The sequence below is a fragment of the Kogia breviceps genome, chromosome 7 (assembly GCF_026419965.1).
Source record: "Kogia breviceps isolate mKogBre1 chromosome 7, mKogBre1 haplotype 1, whole genome shotgun sequence".
Lineage (NCBI taxonomy): Eukaryota > Metazoa > Chordata > Mammalia > Artiodactyla > Physeteridae > Kogia > Kogia breviceps.
The window spans coordinates 6,576,910-6,597,314 of NC_081316.1; the positions used below are offsets into that span (position 1 = coordinate 6,576,910).

General features: G+C 52.0%; 1 long non-coding RNA gene across 1 annotated transcript; it reads right to left on the reverse strand.

Annotated features, from left to right (window-relative positions):
• Positions 1–6,719: 6,719 nt before the first annotated feature.
• LOC136794564 (uncharacterized) lies at positions 6,720–12,688 on the reverse strand. Its single transcript, XR_010841540.1, has 2 exons — positions 12,453–12,688; positions 6,720–8,408 (listed from the first exon to the last, which is right to left on the reverse strand). It is a non-coding gene; the product is annotated as an uncharacterized lncRNA (long non-coding RNA).
• Positions 12,689–20,405: the final 7,717 nt, after the last annotated feature.

Here is a 20,405-nt window from a genome sequence, read left to right on the forward strand (position 1 = left end):
CATCCCTCAGCACTCGCCACACCAGCTAAATTCAACTTCTCCTGAGACGTAAAACAAATCATGGGCAGGTGCGTGCAACTCTGCCTGGAACACTCTTGTTGGGGCTATAACTCCTATTCATCCTCAGAATCTGAGTCTGCCATTTGAAGCCTTGCCTCACTGGGTGAGGGTTAAATGATAAAAAGCAGGTTCTCAGCTGCAAGTAACAGGAGACTCAATATACAGTGGTTCACCAGGAAGGAGTGTTTCTTGTCAGCACAAGAAGTCTAGGGTTGGTTAATCCAGTGGCTCAGGGATGGCATCCAGGGTCCAGATAGTCTCCATCTTTCCTTTCTACCATCCTCAGGCAATCGACTCATCCTTTCGGCCTCCCTCTCCTCCTGGTGCCAAGATGCTTGCAGCAGCTCCAGGCAGGCTCCAGACTTGTGTCTCTCTTTTTTTTTTTTTTGCGGTACGCGGGCCTCTCACTGTTGCGGCCTCTCCCGTGGCGGAGCACAGGCTCCGGACGCGCAGGCGCAGTGGCCACGGCTCACGGGCCCAGCCGCTCCGCGGCACGTGGGATCTTCCCGGACCGGGGCACGAACCCGCGTCCCCCGCGTCGGCAGGCGGACTCTCAACCGCTGCGCCACCAGGGAAGCCCCAGACTTGTGTCTGTTTTTAGACACAGAGAAAACCTTCTCAGAGGCCCCCTGTCAGATATCCCTGAACATTTCATTGGCCAGAATGATGCCACATGCCCTAACCCCAGCTAGTCACATGGCCCAGGGAATGAGATCATGTTGAATACTCAGGCGGACAAGGACCTGCCCCCTGCGTAGGATGGGGGAGGACTCAGCACAGTGCTGCATGACAGTTGAACAAAATCATTGTCTTTTAGCAAAGGAAGGAGTGCAGCAATGGCTTTTTCTTAGTCTCTCTCCTTTGTATCCCCAGTACCTAACCAGTGCTTGGTACACAGTAGGCATTTAATAATTATTTGCTAAATGATGTCACACGCCCAAAAGGAAGGATGTGGCATCCTTTACCTTGCTCTAAGCGGCATGAATTTATTGCCACCAGAGGCAGGCTCCATGGTGGGTCAGGGATAGTCCTTTGAGTGTTTTCGTCCCATGATGTCCTTCAGGATCACCCATTCCCTAAACTGTTGTACTGCGCTCACCGAAATACTCCATCATGTAAGCAGAAATACAAACGACCATTATATCTCATTAATACTCATGAGGGGCTTTCAGGCGTGCCAAGAGAAGTAAGCTACCACTTCTTACCTAACTCGCTGGCAGAAATGAAACAGTTGGTGGCACATAGTACTGACAAGGGTTTGGGAAAACAGGCACTTGCATTCACTATTCATTAGAGTTGAAATTGGTACAAACTTAGGGGAAGGCGATTTGATGAGAATACTTCAAAACGGGGGTATGAGTGAGCCTTTGGCCCCAGCAGTTCTCCTGGTGGGAACACAGCCTTCAGAAATCTACACTAGGCTGTGCAAAGGTGGATGTGCAGGAACATCCATGGTGCCTGTTATTCATAATATCAAAAAACTAGAATCATTTGAAATATCCACGAAAGGGGGACTAGCCAGGTAAATTACAGGTAAATTACAACCTTACACCAAGAAATCTGATAGCATTAAAAAAACTAAGTAGCTATTACACTTAATCTTAGCCAGAAGTCCGAGAAGCAATAGTGTCCATAGTTAACAATATGGTATTGCGGACTTCAAGATTTGTTAAGAGGGTAGATCTCATGTCAAGGAAACATACACACACATACACACACACAAACACAGGAAACTCTGGGAGGTGTTGGATATGTCTATTATCTTGATAGCTTTCATATGTCCAAACTCATCAAATTGTACACATTAAACGTGCAGTTATTTACATATCAATTTTACCTCAATAAAGCAATTAAAAAAAAAAAAAACTAAGTAGATCTACATGTACTGAAAGGTGCCCTTGGTCTACTGCTAAGTGAAGAAACAAGTTGCAAAACCAGCATTCGTATCAAGATACAATTTCTATATTTGTCTTACAAGTATATGCTTTTTATTGGCTTGGTAGAAATAATTCTGAAAAATTTAACAAACCTGAAGTGTCCAAGTATTTGTTAAGGTAATGATAGCTGGTGAAACTAAGTGCCAAAGCTGCCTGGCATACGCAGTGGAAGTTTACTTCTGGCTCATAATGTCAAATACAGGTGTCCCAACCAGTGCACCTCCTTCCTCGCAGTGGTGATCCGGTTCTATCCCGAGGTCTGCATTTTCCGTACTTGGTGTCCCAGGAGGATGGCTATAGGAGGGTTCCTGGGGCCAGGCCTGGAGGTGGTGGACTTCACGTCTGCTCGTTCCCATTGGCCAGAACATGTCACGTGGCAACACTGGACTGCAGGGGAGGCTGGGAAAAGAGGGCCAGCTGTGTGCCCAGTGAGAGCCAGAAACAGGTTCCGGTGGACACGTTATAGGGCCCCGCAGTCACACACTTCTGTGACGCTTGCATATTTTCTGTGAGCAGATATCACTTTTATAATGGTAAACATAAGTAAGAATGGGTGAATAAGCCTCATGCTGGGTCTTTCTGACCCCATCAGGGCCAGGACAGGGGCCCTTCCCACTGTGATAAATCACTGATGCTCCTAGCCTAGGAGCTGGTTTCTTGGACATTTTGTTCAGGGTGAATCAGTTTCTCAACGCCCACGTGAAGGTGAGAACTAGACCCTGTGTTCGGTGACTCCATGGAGTCACAGGCATTCTGAGTATGGGAAGAATGTCCCTACCCCTCAGGCCACATACCCAGGGTATCCATGTCCTAATCCCCAGAACCTGTGAATGTCACCTTACATGGCCAAGGGGAACTAAGGTTGCAGATGGAATTAAGGGTGCTACTCATCAGACTTTAAGGAGATGATTCTGGATTATCTAGGTGTGCCCTGTGTATTCACAAGGGTCCTGACATGGGAAGAAGGAGGCAGAAGAGTGAGAACCAAAGAGATAGCAAAGTGAGAAAGACTTGACTGGCCATTGCTGGCTTTGAAGGTGGTGGAAGGGGCCACGAGCCAAGGAATGTGTGCCCCTCTGGAAGCTGCAAAGGACAAAGAAATGGATTCTCCCCTAGAGCCTCCAGAAGGCAATGCAGCTCTGCCAACGCCTTGAATTTAGCCCAGTGAGACCTATTTCCTACTTCTGAACTCAAAACAATATATTCTGTTGTTTTACGCCACTGGATTTGTGGTAATTTGTTACAGCAGCAATAGGAAATGAATATACTGAGTGTCCTGCCTAAGGAACCCACCAGGATGGTTTGGGGCCATCTCTCTCTGAGTCTAACCGTAGTCTTTGATGGCGGAGTCAAAATGACCTGGGTTGGAATCTTGACCTCACCACGGGAGCCGGTCGCTCATTTCTCTGGGCCTCATTTTCCACACCTGTAAGTTAGGGCTGCTGTGGGTAACAAATGACATCATTTTTGTATAACATTTAGGATATGCTCCATACATAATGGGCAATAACAATGGACACACATGTCACTGGGTGGAAAGGGCCCTTCTATTACTTGCCCCTGGGAAGCCCCGGTTCGAGCCAATCAAGGCCTGTCCTTGGCCTGCCATTTTGTCTAATGTTTCGTAAGGCCTTCATGAAGTATGGTTAGAAGACATAAACCTCGGTGTACTACAAGTTCAAACAGATCACTGTGTAACAGAGGCTCTCCCGAGATTCTGGCATTGTGGAGAGGGAGGGGCCCAGGAGCTCCCTCCTTGGCCTACCCCTGCCGGGGTCTCTTCTGCCCGTGCCTACAGGTGGGTTTTGTTCCCACCCAAGCAGGGAGGCCCTGAGTCTCCCATCACCCCATGCTTCTGAGGTGGCGAAACTTGTTTGCCTCTCCTGCTTGAGACAATGGTCACCAGGGTTGCTGAAACACCTCATCTACTTAATGCCTCAAAAATCCACATGACATGGATGAAAACTTCCTGATGGAGAAGGTGGGGGTTTCAGCAATAAAAGGGAGACTGCTCTTCTGCAGGCATGGCGCCCCTCCCATTTTCCAGTGCCAACTGCTCTGGGAAGGAGTTTTCACTCCTTTAATTACCGGGCACAACTTCAGCCCTGAGTGGGAGAGGCTGTGATTTGGGGTTTCATCAGGAAAGCCTTTGGGTACTGATGATTGCTGTTATGGTCATTTCTGGGTAAGGAATGTTTACAATTGTTGTCCTTTGAATCTGGGGGAGGGGCCAGGGAGGAGCTCTCATGAGCAGGTTCTGGGTGGTTTAGATCTGGCCAAAGTAAAATCACTCACCGTTTCTATTTCATCAAAACCCAATCCGCATTGAAGTTTGGTGAGACACAGGCCACCTCATGAGGGCTGTGGGATGAAGGCCTGGTTGTTTGTGGCAGTTTGGGCTTTTGATTACTAGTAAAAACACTGCAGGTACTCAGAGAAGCTTTAGATCCACTTAAGGTGTCCTCTGTTTGATCTACATACTGGTATAGAGTGATCAGTTTTTAGAACGTTCTCACTTATCCCCTACAATTAGTTGAGACCACTCCAACTTGATGACATCTCTTTTCAAATCCATATGCTTTGTTTCTAATTAAAAAGTAAATATTTTCTCATTGTAGAAAATATGACAAATATAAAAATATAGGGCTTCCCTGGTGGCGCAGTGGTTGAGAGTCCGCCTGCCGATGCAGGAGACACGGGTTCGTGCCCTGGTCCGGGAAGATCCCACATGCCGCGGAGCAACTAAGCCCGTGAGCCATGGCCGCTAGGCCTGCGCGTCCGGAGCCTGTGCTCCGCAACGGGAGAGGCCACAACAGTGAGAGGCCCACATACCGCAAAAAAATAAAATAAAATAAAAAAATTAAAAAAAAAAAAATAAACCAAATAGAAAGAACAACCAAAAAAATCACCAGTGTGCCACTTCTGTCAATATTTTGCTCTTTTCTTCTTCCAGTTTTTTTCTTGATATTAATAGTGGCCTTATTAATTAATTGTTAATTCATGAGTAAGGTTAATTAACTAATAATATATTAAAAATATAAATTAATATTAACTTTATGGTGCATGTACCATTTTATGAGCTTCCTTAAAATGATCCTGTTGTAGGGCTCCTCCTTGGTGTTTAGAATTGCATGTGGTCTTGGGAGGTGGGGTGGTAACGCTTGCACCGTGTCCTGCTAGCTCAAGAGAAGAGGGAGGACAGATTGGCATGGATTTTTCTAATTATTTGCCTGTTTCAAAATTTTAAACATCATAGAAATGTGTAACTTAGATATACAAAATCCCTATAATCCTGAACCTCGGAAATGATCTCCACTACTTAGTATATGTTATTTCCAGATTTATCTATCCAATTAGAAAAACTTACAAGGATATATAAAACTATTACTTAATCAGAAATATGATCTTGCTGTCCATGGAATTTTACGACTTCTACCTCATAATAAATCTCACCTCGACAACACATGTAAATCTCTCTTTCTTTTCAATGGCTTCCTATTCGGTTGTTTGGATATACCATAATGCATTTATTTAACCCCCTATCAACCACATTTGGGTTTTAGAAATTTTTCCTGTACATAATGTTGTAATGAATATTCTTTCACCTGAACGCTTTTTTGCACAAGTGTGGGATTTCTCTTTGAGGAATTCCCACAAGTGGTTTGTGAGTTTGAAACTTGAATCATAACTGCCAAGCTATCTCACAGAAAGATTGGAGCAATTTGTGTTTTCATCAGCTGTCTGTTTTTGCCCCACCCTTATCATCATGGGATATTATCAATCTCTTAAAAATGTTGCCAACTGGATAATCTTTATGTGCTTGAATTACTACGAAGTTAGGTTGCGCATCTTTTAGTCCATATATTGGGTACTTTTATTTACTCTTCTGTGATCACGGATTCATGTCCTTTGACTCAGAACTTTGAGTCCTTCGTTAATTAGGGATAATAATCCTTTGCTTGTCGTCTGTTCTGTTGTAAATATTTTTACTGTCTGTTATTTGGCTCTCTGTTTTATGACCATCTATTAATTACAGCTAGTAGTTTTTGAGTGTTTACCAACTACTATTTACTAAGAAAATTGCTTTACGTGAATTATCTCATTCAATTCTTTCAACAAATTGATGAGTTCGGCACTGTCATTATCACCCTCATTTAACAGGTGAAGAAATTGAGGCTCAGAAATGTAAGTCACCTAGTGAGGAGCGGGTGAGGTAGGATTTGAACCCAGACCCCATTACATGATTTTGTTTACAGAACGTCATCTATTTGGTTATTTTAGCTTCCCCCCAGCGGTAAACCCTGAGACGGGATTTACGTGCAGTTTATTTGGGATGTGATCCCAGGATAGGGTAAGGGGTCAGTGAAACAAGATAAGGTCAGAAGGACACCAACACAGAGTGCATTATGGCTTCAGTCAGGCTGGGGACCTCTGAAGGACTGGGTAGTATGGCACATAGGCCCACAAGAGGGGCAAACGCAGGGTGTTTATCCATTGATTCCCTGTAGCACTGGCTGAGGTTAGCTCCTAAGGCACATTAACTCCCTGCAGCTTCTGACCTGCCCCAAACACTGTTTTCCTTGCATCTGGAGGGAAGCCGCAGCCAGAGAAGCACAGACACTTGTATGAAGCTGCAAGTCAGGGTGTTTGGGATACGGGCAGGAGAAGAGTGGTCTGCCACGGTAGCCAAGTTTATCTTTTTCTTTTAAAAAAACAGGGTCATTTTTGATTAATGTTTATACAATGAAGGCAAGTTCTTTTCTCCCAGGGGTAACATTATACATGCCCTTCCCAATAGGAAGGAGCCAACAACTCTTTCCTATCACCCCTCGTCCACGGCATCACATAGGAAGGATTTCATCTTTCTTGCTCTTACTCTGGGTACTTTGCCTTCCGATGTCCAGGAGGCCAGCCCAGCAGTTAAGCTCTAGGGACCCTTTGCTCACGAGCCTCTCCTGGGATGTCTTGGCCAAATACCCAGGCAGGGGAGGGTGCAGCCTTGGTGCCTGTGGCCGCAATCAGTTTGGGTCAAGATTTTGAGGGAGAGAAGCTGGCCTCCCTCTGTCCGAGCCGCCGTCCCTGCGAGGACACCGTCACCATCTCCTTTTCTCTTTCCACCTCCAGTCAAAGCGTTCTCCCTGTAAAGGAGCTGAAAGAAGAGGGCCAGTTGCTGGGTCTTGGTCTGTTTATGTCTTTGAAGGTGCGGAGTAGCCAGAATCCGTTTGCTGAGAAAGCTTTGTTTAACACTGGTGACGTAGGCAGCTCACTGGTGCAGACGGGGTACCATCGGTGGGCCTGAGGGGGGCTCCGATAACCCCCCTTCCTAATTCACAGGGTGACAGAGGCTGAGCTCCACCTATGGTGACGGCAGCCAGGGAGCTGTGGGCGGCGGGCGGCACGCTCAGCTGCCCCATCCTCTCCCTTCATCTCCCTCAGAGCGGCCTTCTCAAGACCACCCATCTCACCTGCCTCTCCCACCCCAAGACCCTCTTGACCAGTTATCACCACTGTATATTACTGGCTGGCTTTATTGGTGTGTGTGTGTGTGTGTGTGTGTGTGTGTGTGTGTGTGTGTGTGTGTGTGAGACTCTGGCATGGGGGAGGGAGTAGAGATGCATCTTCTTTTTCTTTTTTTTGCGGTATGTGGGCCTCTCCCTGTTGTGGCCTCTCCCGTTGCGGAGCACAGGCTCCGGACGCACAGGCTCAGCGGCCATGGCTCACGGGCCCAGCCGCTCCGCGGCACGTGGGATCCTCCCGGACCGGGGCACGAACCCGCGTCCCCTGCATCGGCAGGCGGACTCTCAACCACTGCGCCGCCAGGGAAGCCCGAGATGCATCTTCTGAGCACATGTGTCCCCCACGCTCAGGCCTGGACCTGGCGCGCGGTAGCCTGAACTCTGTAATGGGGACCCGGGAGCCAGGCGTCCCGGGCTCTGGTCTGGACTCGGCCATGGGGTCGCCGGCGGACCTGGCAGTCTATCTTGTCGTGGTCAGGTCCCCCCGGGGCCAACTCTGAGAAGGAGATTCGTGTGCAGGGCCACAGTCAGGGACTGATTCAGGATCCACACTGCAGGACGGCAGGGAAGGAGGCAGGGAGTGGGCAGCAGCGCTGTGGGTGCCACCCGCCCAGGTCACCCTGAAGATGGGTGGCCTTGCAGACTGCGGAGCAGGACTTTACCCCCTTGTGGTTCAGACTATGGGTGCATCACCCAGGAAGGGGCAGGCCGCTGGGAGGAGGCCCTCTTCAGCTGTGGCGCTCCCCAAAGATGGCTGACCGCGAGGTTGGGGGGATCCGTCCCCCAGCCCGAAGGGGGATCTGGGGGGCAGCTTCCACCCACAACCCTCGTGCCCTGTTTGGTCCACCCTTCGATGGGGATGGTTGCATCTCCTCTTCCCAAGTGCTCCAGGGACCTGAGAAGGCAAGGAGAAGAGTGTAGCTTAAAAGGTTTAGAATAAAGATGCTCCAGGGAAAATGCACTTACTGCTTGGAATTAATTAGAAATGGGAGCCCAAGTTTGAATTAGAGACAATTCTTAAAAAAAAAAAAAAAAAAAAAAAAAAAGGATTTCATTGCTTTCATTTAATTCATTCGTCTGGAAATATCTATCGCACACCTTCTATGTCCCTGGAGCAGGAGATACGGCCCTTGCCTGCGTGAAAGTACATTTTAGTGGCGGAGACAGACGATCACCGAATCATGGTCGCCGCTGTGAAGAACAGAGAAGGGAGTGACAGGGCTGGGGAACTATTTCAGATGCTGGGGAGAGAGGCCTCTCTGAGGAGGTGCAAGCGGAGGGAGGGAGGAGCCAGCAGTCGCGTGGGGAAGGGGCAGGCGCAGGACCCGGATGGCGCTCAGGGTCACCGGGCGGGAGGGGCACAGGGAGGGCTTTGGAGCGAGGTCGCGGGGGGACACGAAGAGACACACATGGAGCAGGTGCAGGTGTTATGCCAGGGTCACTTGTAAATCGCCCGTTAAAGGTTGTTCTGAAAGCTAATCATAAGGGGCCTGGCGGAGGGCAGGGAGAATCAGACCTGGTTGGGATGCTGGCTTCTTAACCCACTAACTATGGCTCGAGGGATTCTGTAATCTGACGGAGCCTCAGTTTCCTCATCTGTGAAACTAAGAAGAAGAAAGAACACAAATGACCAGTATAAGGAATGAAAGAGTGGACGTTACTAGAGACGCTACAGACATCAAACGAGGTAGGGAATATTATGAACAGCTTTATGCCAGTACACTGAAAGTGCAGATACAAAAAGTTCTCTGAAAGGCATAAATTGCAAAAAGGTATCCAAGAAGAAAAGGAAAATTTCAATGCCTTTAATCAAGGAAAGACATTTTTTTAAAAATCTGATTCCGAGCCCTGTTTCTGGAACATGGTAATACGCATGGTAATACACACAGCCATTATCATGCACTTATTCCAAATAATGATGCAAGTATTTCATCATTGTCAGAAACAACTTACAGTATAAGAAAAAAAATCCTCTATATAGTTTCACCATTAAACTCTCTCCTATGCCTACTTCTGCCCCTACTAGCCTCCAAAGACATTATCTGCTTTATTTATTATACTTGATACAAAAGACTTTCACTTGCTCCTAAAAATATGCTATATACTTGCTTGTCTTGGGAGAAGATGCCCAGATAAATGTGCTGCAGGCTTAGACCACCTCTCAGTACAAACAAGAGGTTTGGGTGTGCAGAAGCCAGAAAGGCGGGTTATGCACTGCCCTTGCAACTCCACATGTCCTCCACAATGACCTAGCAAGGCTCTGCATTCAGGGATGCTGCCAGGACATGACGCTGCAACCAGGGTCTGAATAAATTAGCAGTGACCCGGAGTTAGTGGTGCCCAAAGGACATTTGTGTGTCGACCTTTGCCAAGATATTCATTTCAGAGAAGGCCCTGGCTCCGTCAGGCGGCCGTTCCCGTCGGTCACGTGCTCCCCTCGCAGGACTGCGTTGCACAATTGGCTTTCCAAGCAGAGGTCAGGTCTTGTCCCTTTCCTGTCACAGCCTTGCCCAACGGAGGGAAATTGCTCCAAGCCTGGGCCCTGGGATTTAGATGTGGAGAGCAGGTGGTGTGTGTCTGCTGCACTGAGCAGAGGCTGCTGGGAAATGGCAGGGGCTCCTGTGCTAGAGACTCAAAGATCTGCAGGGCTGCCAGGGACCTGACCAGTTTCATCCAGCTTCCCGTTTATCAGACGGGGAAACTGAGGCCCAGGGAGATGAAGGAGTCGGCCAAGGCAGCACAGTGGGCTCTTTCTAGCCTCCCCCCAACAGATGGGCACAGGTACTGCACAGGGCCGGGGCCACCTCCATGGCCTGCGAGGAAGCTCGGCTCAGGGGAAGGCCGGGAGAGCCTGGGAACGTGGGTGGCTCTATGGGAGAGGCTGCAAAGAACCTGCTGGTGGGAGCTGTCGTCAGGCAGAGCGTGAGCCTGGGTTGCGGAACACGGGACAACACAGAGGGAGGCTGGCTGTCCCACAGAGCCCTATTCAGCGTGGTGAGGGGCTACGTGGAGAGGGTCCCCGCGCGTGTCCGCAAGGGTGCTTTCCCCAGCCCTGCACTCCTTTTTGGCCAGATGTGTCACAAAGCCTGCCATGCCACCACCCACACTCTTCAGGGCCTTCTCGGCCTTTCTGTTTTAAATGCAACGTCCCAGGGGAACAGAACACTCCAGACGCTTCGCGAATTCTCGTTATACCAACGACGCCCGAAATGCTGCCTCCCTTGTTTCCTGTGGGTAGCGGCGATCAGGTGGGCCCTGACTCTGCCCACCTGCCAGGGGGGTTTGAAAGACCACCCAAGATAATGGCAGGCAAAGTGTTTTGAGGACCGAAGTGCAGTCAGTGCCGGCACTGGTATGAGAGGTGGTCCTAGTTAATGCTTTATGCCGGGGGGCCGTGTTTCCTGGCAGGAAGCTGGCATAAGAGGAGACCAAAGTGAGAGATGGGAAAGCCGGAAGCCAGCGGCCGAGTTTCCCAGGGGACCAACCCGGACGGTTCCCTCAGGCAGTGTCTGTCACGGGGGCCTCGATTTCCAGCTCCGGCTACACACCCAGCAGCCTCTCGCCGCTCAGTTTATTTCACAGAGATCTACTGAGCACTTGCCTACCTCCCTGCCCACCAGCCTCCAGCCCAGCACTGGCCTCAATGCTGAGACCAGGGTTAGGAGCCAAGCCAGGCTCAGCTCCTGAGCCTCGAGGGCCGAAGGGAACAGGAAACAGAAACACAAGTCATCATATATGAGCATCACAATTATTGTCACTGCTGTGACTACCCAACTGCCTCCTTCACATCTCCCCTTGGGTGTCTAAAGGCGTCTCTAACTTCGTCTGAAGCCAAGCATTTCATTTCGCTGTCCCCCAGTCCTATTAAATGCCATCCCTCAGGTTACTAAAGCCAGAAGCCCTTCTTGTTTCTCTCCCTCTCAGTCATCAACTCCTCAGCAAGCCCCGTCACTCCTGTCACCCAAAGCTCTCTTCGGGCAGTCCGCTTCTTTTACCATCAACACCGCCACCCTTCAGATGACAGCATCGTTCATCCTGATCGTTGCCCAGCCTCTTAACCAGTCTCCCTGCTGCTTCTCTCTCTCTCCCATCTCACCCCCATCTGCCCTTTATTCAGAGTAAAATATGCTCTTAAAACATAAATTGGATCCCATCAACCCCCCTGCTTATCACCTTTCCCTGGATCCCTGGTGCTTTCAGAATAAGACTCAAGCTTTACACCCTGGTCCTGAAGCCCTGTGTGACCTGGCTCCAGCCACCCATTGTGGGCTTTTGTGTGCGTGACGGTGCTGAGATCTTGCTGACCCCAGGGCACTTGCACCTGCTATTTCCGCTGCCTGGTAAAGCCCTTTCTCTAGAGCTTCACCAGGCTGGTTCCTTCTCTTTCTGTGGGCTCAGCCTAAATGCTGCCTCTTCGGAGAGGCAATGCAGACCCCTCTGTACCCTCCTTTCCACCAAGTGCATCTCAACCCTGTTTGTTTCCATCACACGGGTGACACACTTGGTCATCCCTCATTCCTTTGCTGGCTTGTTGTTGGTTGGTTTTCTCTCCCACAAGTGCAGGGACCTTGTCTGGATGGTTTGCTGGGCAAATTCCCCAAATTAACTTTTGTTAACTGGATAAAGGAATGTGTTCCCTCACCGCTCCCATCCCAGAAGAGGTGAGTAAATTTTAGCGATGCCCCCACTCCAAGAGCTGGCATGGTGTGGGCACTGCAGGCGCCCAGGGCCTCTTCCCTCCCTCTAGTGTCCTGATCCCCTAGATTCTTCTTTAAGAACAGCAGTGTAATGGATTCTCGATTCGTCTGTCACTGTGGTAGGGGCACATGCATCAGGGTTTTCACTCATGTATTCAGTCACGCATGCATTTCTTCTGAACTTCCTGAGAACCTGGAGTCAGAAGACCTGGGCCTCGATGTGGCCTCTGCCACCAACTCACTGTGTGTAGCTTTGGTCAGGTCTCTGCTGCATCCTGCGCTCGGTTTGTTTCTGTGCCACGAGGGAGACGATGGAGGCTGGACCTGATGGACAAACTCTTCCACTCCATCAGAAAGGGCGGCCCAGGTGGGACCAGGTGGGCTGCATGATGCCCGACTCCTAGCTGGAGCAAAACCCGAGTCTCAAGGCCTCACGGCAAGGAGACGACTGTTGGCTTCCTGCTGGCCTGTGGTCTGTGTCCAGCCCCAGCTGGTGCCTGGGGGTGCAGGGAAGCAGGACCGGAAGTGCAATGAGGGTCACCAGCGCACCCAGCCTCCCCATTCCACCACCCACGTTCCCAGGCCCTCCCTGCCTCCCTCTGAGCCAAGCTTCCCCGCAGGCCACGGACGTGGCCCAGGCCCCAGGCAGCATCTGTCCCCATCTGTGGGAGGAGGGGGGGACACAGGGCAGGAGGCCTAGCCGACTTCCCACAATAGGCCCACATCTCTTCCCAAGTGAACAGAATCCAGATAATCCAGCATTCTGAAGTTCAAGGCCAAGGCAGGGCGGAGGTCCCAGCAGAAGGGAGTCTGAGGCGGGGATACGGCAGGAACAAGGATGTGCGCTTGGCAGGCAGAGAAAATTTTTCCTTTCAGGCACTTTAGGCGGATGCCTCTTCCCCTGCCCCCCACCCCAAACCTCCTGCAGGGAATTGCCTTGGGCCCAGGACCAGCAGACCCTGGAAGAATCTGCGTGGAAACCGGTCTCCCTGGTTTCTGTCCCAGAGGTCAGAGCTGCATCCTTGCTCCAATCCCAACAAAACTAAACAGGATGGATGAATTCCCCTGATGTTCTAGGCTCAGGCAAGAGTTTTCCATGGTGTGAACCTCTTTCTCCTACAGACCTGATCTCGCTAGAAATGTCCCTTCCCCCTTTCAAAGACAAGTGGTTTATGAAACTAACTCATACTAAGGTGTGAATAGCACCCTGCTGGCTTTCACCTGCCCTATGTATTTGACTATGAACTCCTAGAACACAGGGACTGTTTTACTTCTCTTCATAGCTCCAGTGCCAAGTACAAAGTTGGTGTTGCATGGATAACCACGAAGATGACAGCAATGGCAATAATAAATAACAGCTAACAATTACTGAGTGTCTTCTAAATGCCACACAATCTGGTAAGGGCTTTATGTGTGTTACCTTATCTTCACCCCAAGTGGTAGGTACTGTTCTTATTCCCATTATACAGAGGAGGAGACCGAGGCTCAGAGAGGTTAAATAACTTATCCATAATCTAAAGCGGTGGAAGTAGGGTTTAAATCAAGGCAATCTGACTCCCAAATGCACACTATTACCTAACAAGCTAAGTTCTAATCAAGGTTAATTAGGTTCACTCTAAAGTTCTTCTTTTATAGCACTTAACACGCCCTCCCCGCCAGATGTGTCTCTAATGGTGAATTTTAGGCTTCCACGAGTGTGGCGGGGGGGTGTGGTTTCTTCCAGGAAGTCCCCAAATCCCCATCAGAGTGATTCGGGAAAGGACTGGAAAACATCAGTGGATATGGTTATCCTCCCTACCCTACCTCCTGCTCCCACCTGCCAGGTGAAAATACAGGAGCCCCTGGGATGCCCAGCTTCACGGCGGGCCTGGAAAAGGCTCAGGGAAGCCAAGCCTTTGCTGGAGGGCGGGGAGCCTCACTTTGGGTTTGCTCTAAGCCCCCATTTTCCAGAGGTCCCCTGTTTCCCCTTTTCACGGCTCCATGGTTTCCCTAGGCTCACTCAGCACAGGCGTTCAATCATTCATGCCTTTACTAGTTCGTCTCCCTCACCAGACGGTGTGCTCCACAAGACCAGGCTCTGTCTAGTTCGCCACAGGATCCCCAGACAGGGGCACAAGATCTGGTGCGCAGCAGATCCTCAGAAAGTGGCAGCTATTTTGAGAACTGACCCTGGAGCCCAGCGCTCCCTCCCAATTCCAGCCCTCTCTGAGGCCCCAAAGCCGGGAAGAAGGTCATAACCCAAACGGTCCTCACCTAGACCTCTCATTGAAAGGGAAGCCCGCAGACACGCAGCCGCACGGTGCGTGTACCTGCAGAGGCTGCCACCAGCCCCGAGCCACAGCCTCCGTGTCCATCTCCATCACCTGGGTCCTGGTTCCCCTCCTCCAGGAAGCCCTCCCTGATGAGCTCCACCCACATGCCCTGCTTTTGCAGCTCAGGTTCCAGGAATCTCGGGGCGGCCACACACACCCTATGGGGAGAAGACTGGAGAGAAAGACTCAGACTTCTTTAGGGTTCAGAAGTGGGCTTTCAGTTCAAGATCTCAGTTTCTGGCCTCCTCTCTCCTCTTTTTCTCACACAGAGGCTCTCCCATTCATCCTTCCTTTCCCTCTCTTTTTCTTCCTTCTTTTCTCTTCTTGTCTCTTTCCCTTCTCCTTCCACCTCCGCCTCATTTCCTTCCTTTACTCCAGCTGTGTTTCAGGGAAGGCCTGAGGCCACTGTGACCTTCAGCCCCCCTCCAGACCGCTGGGTGTTCAGACTGGCCCCAAGTCTGCTCACAGGAATGCCGAGAGCAGCACCAGCCTTAGGTGCTGCTGGTACCTCCTCTGGGCTGAGGGTCGCCACAGGGCAACCTTGGGGGTAACATTCCGCCCCGGCGGCCCACACCCCACCACCCACCCTGCTGGACCAGCACTGGAACCAAGGCGCCCCTCCTCCCACCCCCGGCAGGTGCATGAAGGGATCCTGGGGCCAAGGAAAGAGCACTGGAGTAGGCGTCCCGAGACTGAATTCCCTGCACGCGTGGCCCCCATTTATATCCCCGGGCACAGCATGCAGCCAACAGACATATGTGGAGTGACGGCATGAAAGCCAGAGACGGAAGTCCCAGCTTCACCTCTCTGAGCCTCAGGACCCTCGGTTAAAATGGGAAGGAATGGCCTGGCCCTTGTGCAGCAGGTGTGAGGGTGCCTCCAGCTGTAAAGCCCAGGCCAGCAGGTTGTGTGGGTGACAGCGGGAGTCGGTGGGAGGGGGCTGAGCCGGGGCCCGGCTTTGGGGATGGAAGAGGATCGAGCATTCTGTGCTGAATGATCCCAAGGAAACTAGCGAGCACGGAAGAACTGCAAGTGTCATGTTAGGGATCCCTCCTTCCACCCCAGCAGAACCCTTGCGGGGCCTGCCGGCAGCACCCCAGCCGCTCTCCCCTGCCAAGCCTCCCATTGCCCCGGCCCTCGCAGGACAGGCGGGCCAGTGCCCCCGGGCTGGTCCTCGCTGGGCTGTCCCTGGCGAGTCCCGAACTCAACTTTCAGGAGGAGCTGGTCTAAGGTTAGATGTAGCCAGAAGGCAAAAGACTCCTAGCGGGTTCCGGGGTGGGCAGGCTGCAGACCCATCAGGCCTTGTGTCTCAGCCCGGGACTCAGGCCCTAGTCAGCTCTGCCGCTCGCCAGCTGTGTGGCCTCGGAAAAGTCACTTTACTGCTCTGAGCCTCAGCTTCCTCATTTGCCACATGACAAGAATCCTTGCCTCGGCAGCCATGCCGTGAGTGTCCACAGAAGATGCACAGGAAGCCTGGCAGGGAGAGGCACTGGGCGATGGTGGGTGTCTGCTTGGCTCCGGGGAGCCTATCCACGCTCCGCTCTCCCCTCCCCCGCCTCTCTTCCGGCCCAGGCCCGGCCAGATGGTGGGAGCCGGGAAATGCAGGCGAGCTGCACGCTCCTGGTCTATTTTGAGATGCCTCCTGTTTCCTTTACTGCCTGGGGCCCTGTGGTGGCCGTGGGTCTCGGCTCCCAGGATGAGCTCAGAGCTGGACCTTGTCCTTCCTCTACCCTTCACCCCCAGCCCTTCCCTTCCGCGTGGCCTGGGCCCTCTGAGCCTCCACATCGTGGCTCCCAGCTCAGGCACCACAGCCTCACCCAGGAGGGGCCAAGGTCAGGTGCCCAAAGGGGCTTTGGGGTGGCGGCTGGTCACTTGTCAGCAGTATGGAGAAAGTGGGGAGCTGGAGCTGGCCCCTCATTGCCAGGCCCTGCCCCTGGCAGCTCAGCCACCGCTTCTGCAAGCCTGGGCCTCCACGGCTGTCAGCATCCTCGGTTGCCCAGTAGCAGCCATCACTGCTGGGGTTGAGCATTGGGCAGAGTTATCTGTATTCCACACACAGCTCCCTTCAGAGCCACCTGGGGGGCCCACAGAGAAACACAGCCACCCGGAACGCTGGCCCGGCCAGGAGGTCGGGGAGTCCCCTGGCTTGTGGCCTGGCTTGTCTGAATTCCAGGCCAGCGGGGAAGCCGAGGACCTACACCCCTCAGTCACCTTGCCAGAAACCTGGGAGCCACCCTCACCTCCTCTCCCACCCTTCCTCCTCCCTGCACAGAGCTCTGACCTCCGTGTGCCTGGCTTTGAGTCCCACGGCCCTCACTTATTAGATCCATGACCTTTCACCTCTCTGTGCCTCAATTTACTCATCTGTGAAATGGAGCTAAGGGGTGTCCCTATTTCATGGGCCTGTGGGGAAGAGATACGGAGTTAATACTGATCAAGTGCTTAGGACAGGGCCTGGCACATAGTAATTGCTCAGTAAATTGTAGCTCCTATTATCTGATCGATCAACAAAGTCTTCCCACTCCAGTTCTTTTACATCACTTCCGTCTTCTCTGCGGCTGTCCTAGTCCAGCCTCTCCCGGGGCGTCGCCAAACCTTGTCGCTGGCTTCGCCGCCTCTGTTCTCCATCCCGCTAAAGCCAGGGGCATCTTTCGAAATAAAAAGTCTGATTAGCGCTGCAGGGTTTTGAAATTAGATTCATTCATTCACCCCCCCCAAATATTTGAAGGCCTACTATGTGCTGCTGCAGTAACCTAAACAAAGTGGGACTCATATTCTACTGAGTTCAAGTCCCAGCTCTACAGCTGGGTGGTGCTGGGCAAGTTGCTAAACTCTTGGAGCCTCAATTTTGTCATCTGCAAAATGGGATCATAGAGAACCTGCCCCATGGGCTTGCTGGGAGGATTAAGTGTTAGCAGAGTAGGCAGCTCTACAAACGTAGCATAGGAAATAGTTTCAAAGTGGTAGCTCTGGGGGGAGGATGGTAAGGTTGGTGTCATTCCATTCCTCGTAACCTTCCAAGGTTCATGCTGGACTCGGGCACGGTGTTCGAGGCTCTCCATGATCTGATCCCCATAGATGCCTCCCTTGTCCCCCACCAACCCTTTCTCTAACATGGTGTTCATGGTACTCAGTTGCTTGGGCCACCCCAAACTTCTCACCACTCCCGCAACAGCCGGGCCCTTTCACACCCCTTTGCCTTTTCATGAAGCCTCCTCCTTTCTTGGAATCTCTCCCTCCCTCCCCTTCTTTTCTTTTCCACTCCCTCCCCTTTTCAAGGCAGCCCCAGTTACCCGCCACTGCTAGGTAACGTCTTTGCAGCCTCTCGGGACGAATCCCTCCTGGGTCTGGGCTCTGCCTGCCAGGTATTCACGCCCCCAGTACATCCCTTCCCGTGGCCATCGTTACGGTGTGTTCTCGGCCCCCGGGCAGGAATGTGTCACATTTGCCTTGTGCTGTCAGAGCCCAGCACTGGCTTGGCATATTGTGGCACTCGTCGACGTTGGATGAATGTGTGCACGGCTGCCGCGATACCGCTGAGGGTCAACCTCAGTTTAGCCAAGTGGAAGGTGGGGTCAGTGTTAGAGATTCACACTCTACTGGAAGGGAAAGACCTTGACCAATGCCATCCCCACTGCCGCCTGCAGCGGAGGCGACCTGAGAGTCTTCCACATGCTGGTGTAATGGGACGTGTTAGCGAGCACAGACCACAAAATGTGTGGTGGTGCGCATGCCATGGAAGTTTACCTCTCGCTCGCGTAAGGCTGAGAGGCACGCTCCGGTCTGCACGCGGCTTCCTCTACGTAGTGGTCTGGGGATCCTGGCTCCCTCCATCTTGAGGCCCCCCCGGTATTCAGGTCCTTGTTGTCATCTGCATCCAATGGGTACAGAAAGAGAAAGTGAGGATGTGGAGGAGGTATACAGCTACTCTTAAAAGCCTCAGCTCAGAATTGGTACAGGTTGCTTCCACTGCTGTCCCGTTGCCTAAAACCCCATCAACATGGCCACCCCTGAGAGCAAGGGGGGTGGGAAATGGAGCCTAGTGTGTGCCCTGGAAGCCGGGCAGGATGCCGATTTGGGTGAACACCGACCATCTCTGCCAATGCAGCCGCCAGTCTAACTTCACTTTTCTAGCTCCTGTGTTTGTGTGGAGACGGCAGGGCAAACCCTCAGGCCGCAGGGGAGGGGGCCGGGCTACTAGCCTGGCCGCCCGCACGTGCTAGACCACGCTGGACCGGAACAGCTTGAGGAGTTCATGGATCACAGCCCCTCCCGGTCTGTTGGACAGACAGAGACAGAGAGGCTGTGCATCAGTCAGGGCAGGGGGTAGGGTAGCTCAGGGCAGCCTGTCAGGGCTCGGAGGGTGTCTCTAGGTCCAGCACCCTTCCTGGGGGTGTGAGGGCTCTCTCGGGGGTTCTGGGACAGGGTTTTGCAGCTGCAGGAGTCCTGACCCCGGCAGGCTGCAGCTCTCCTTCCTTTGTGGCGTGGGCCGGGCTGAGTCCTGAGTAATGCCCCAGCCCCTCAGAGGGTCACAGCTGCTTAGAGGGCAAACCTCTGCGGCCCCAGCACCAGCCAGTGAGCTGAGACCAGGCATGTTTCCAGAACCAAGTGCACTCAGCTGCAGTTTGAAAGGCCTTTTGGAAGCTGAGCCTCCCTTTCCCACAACACTTGTAAGCCACGGGAAGCAGACAGAGCCCCTGGCCAACCCCTGCCAGGGTGAGAGCAGCATCGCTCGGCCAGGACACCTGGCACCCCGGTCGGCTCCGTGGCTTCCTGCCCTGCCGCCCGCTCACTCCAGCACCTGTCCCTTCTCAGCAGGTCCCACGCCAAGGTCAAGGATCTCAGGAAACCTGAGCAGAGGGGGTTCCTATCGATCGTCTAGTCCGGTGGTCTTTAGCAGGGATGTTCGGAATGCAGTGGGTACATTTTGGATGGCTGAAGTGACGGAGTTTGGGGGGCCACTGGCCAAGGATGCTCTGGAGAACTGTCCTCGTCCCACGCAGCCTCTCTGTACCCCGCTACGTATGCTCCTGCAGGGCCGGGCTTCCCAATCCCGAACACGCAGGGCCTGAAAACACAGACCCCTGAGCTCCACCCCAGATCCCTGATTCGTCGGTCTGCGGTGAGTGTGTGTTTCTAACGGTTCCCAGGGGGTGCGGACCCTCTGCTAATCCAGGGACCACACTCTGAGAACCACAGTTGTTGCGGGAAATCTGTTTCTAAGCATCTGAACCTGGAATGTAATTCTGTTTAACGTCTAAATGTACTTTTTGCAAAGTACTTTTTGCATTTTTATATTCACTTAATTTTTCTGGATTGCAGCTACCATATATATTAATCTTTTTTGTTCTGTTTACCAGAAAATAGAGTCCTCCCTGGCAATGCCACTGGAGGAGTCTGAGTCGCTGATTTAACTCTCTGTGGCGGTCTGCGTTTGCAGCCGGGATGTTCACAGCATGAACATCAAATGTATGCCTCCATCATGTCTTCAGTGTAGCCATACCATTACTGAAACAGTTTCGAAATGACCATGATTTTAGTATAAAATATTTTCCTTTTATTCTCCCTTATATTAACGTTAGAGCTGTGTGTGTGTGTGTGTGTGTGTTTCAGTTTAGTGAGTGGATAGTTCTTTGCTTCCAAGAATTTCATCTTGGGAGGTAAAGGGGATGTTACTATTTACTATAAAAAGGGGGCATCGCATCCCTATGTCAGAATTGAGGCCACTGCTTTAGTCCAACTCCCACACTGGACAGAGTAAAATACACCCCAGACAGAGGGAGAGACGTGGGCACGGTGGCACCGGAGCCCCCGCCCCTACCCTGACCCCTAGTGCTGTAAGTCTTTCCAGGCAGAGGAGAGTGAGCCCCCTTGAGAGCTTGC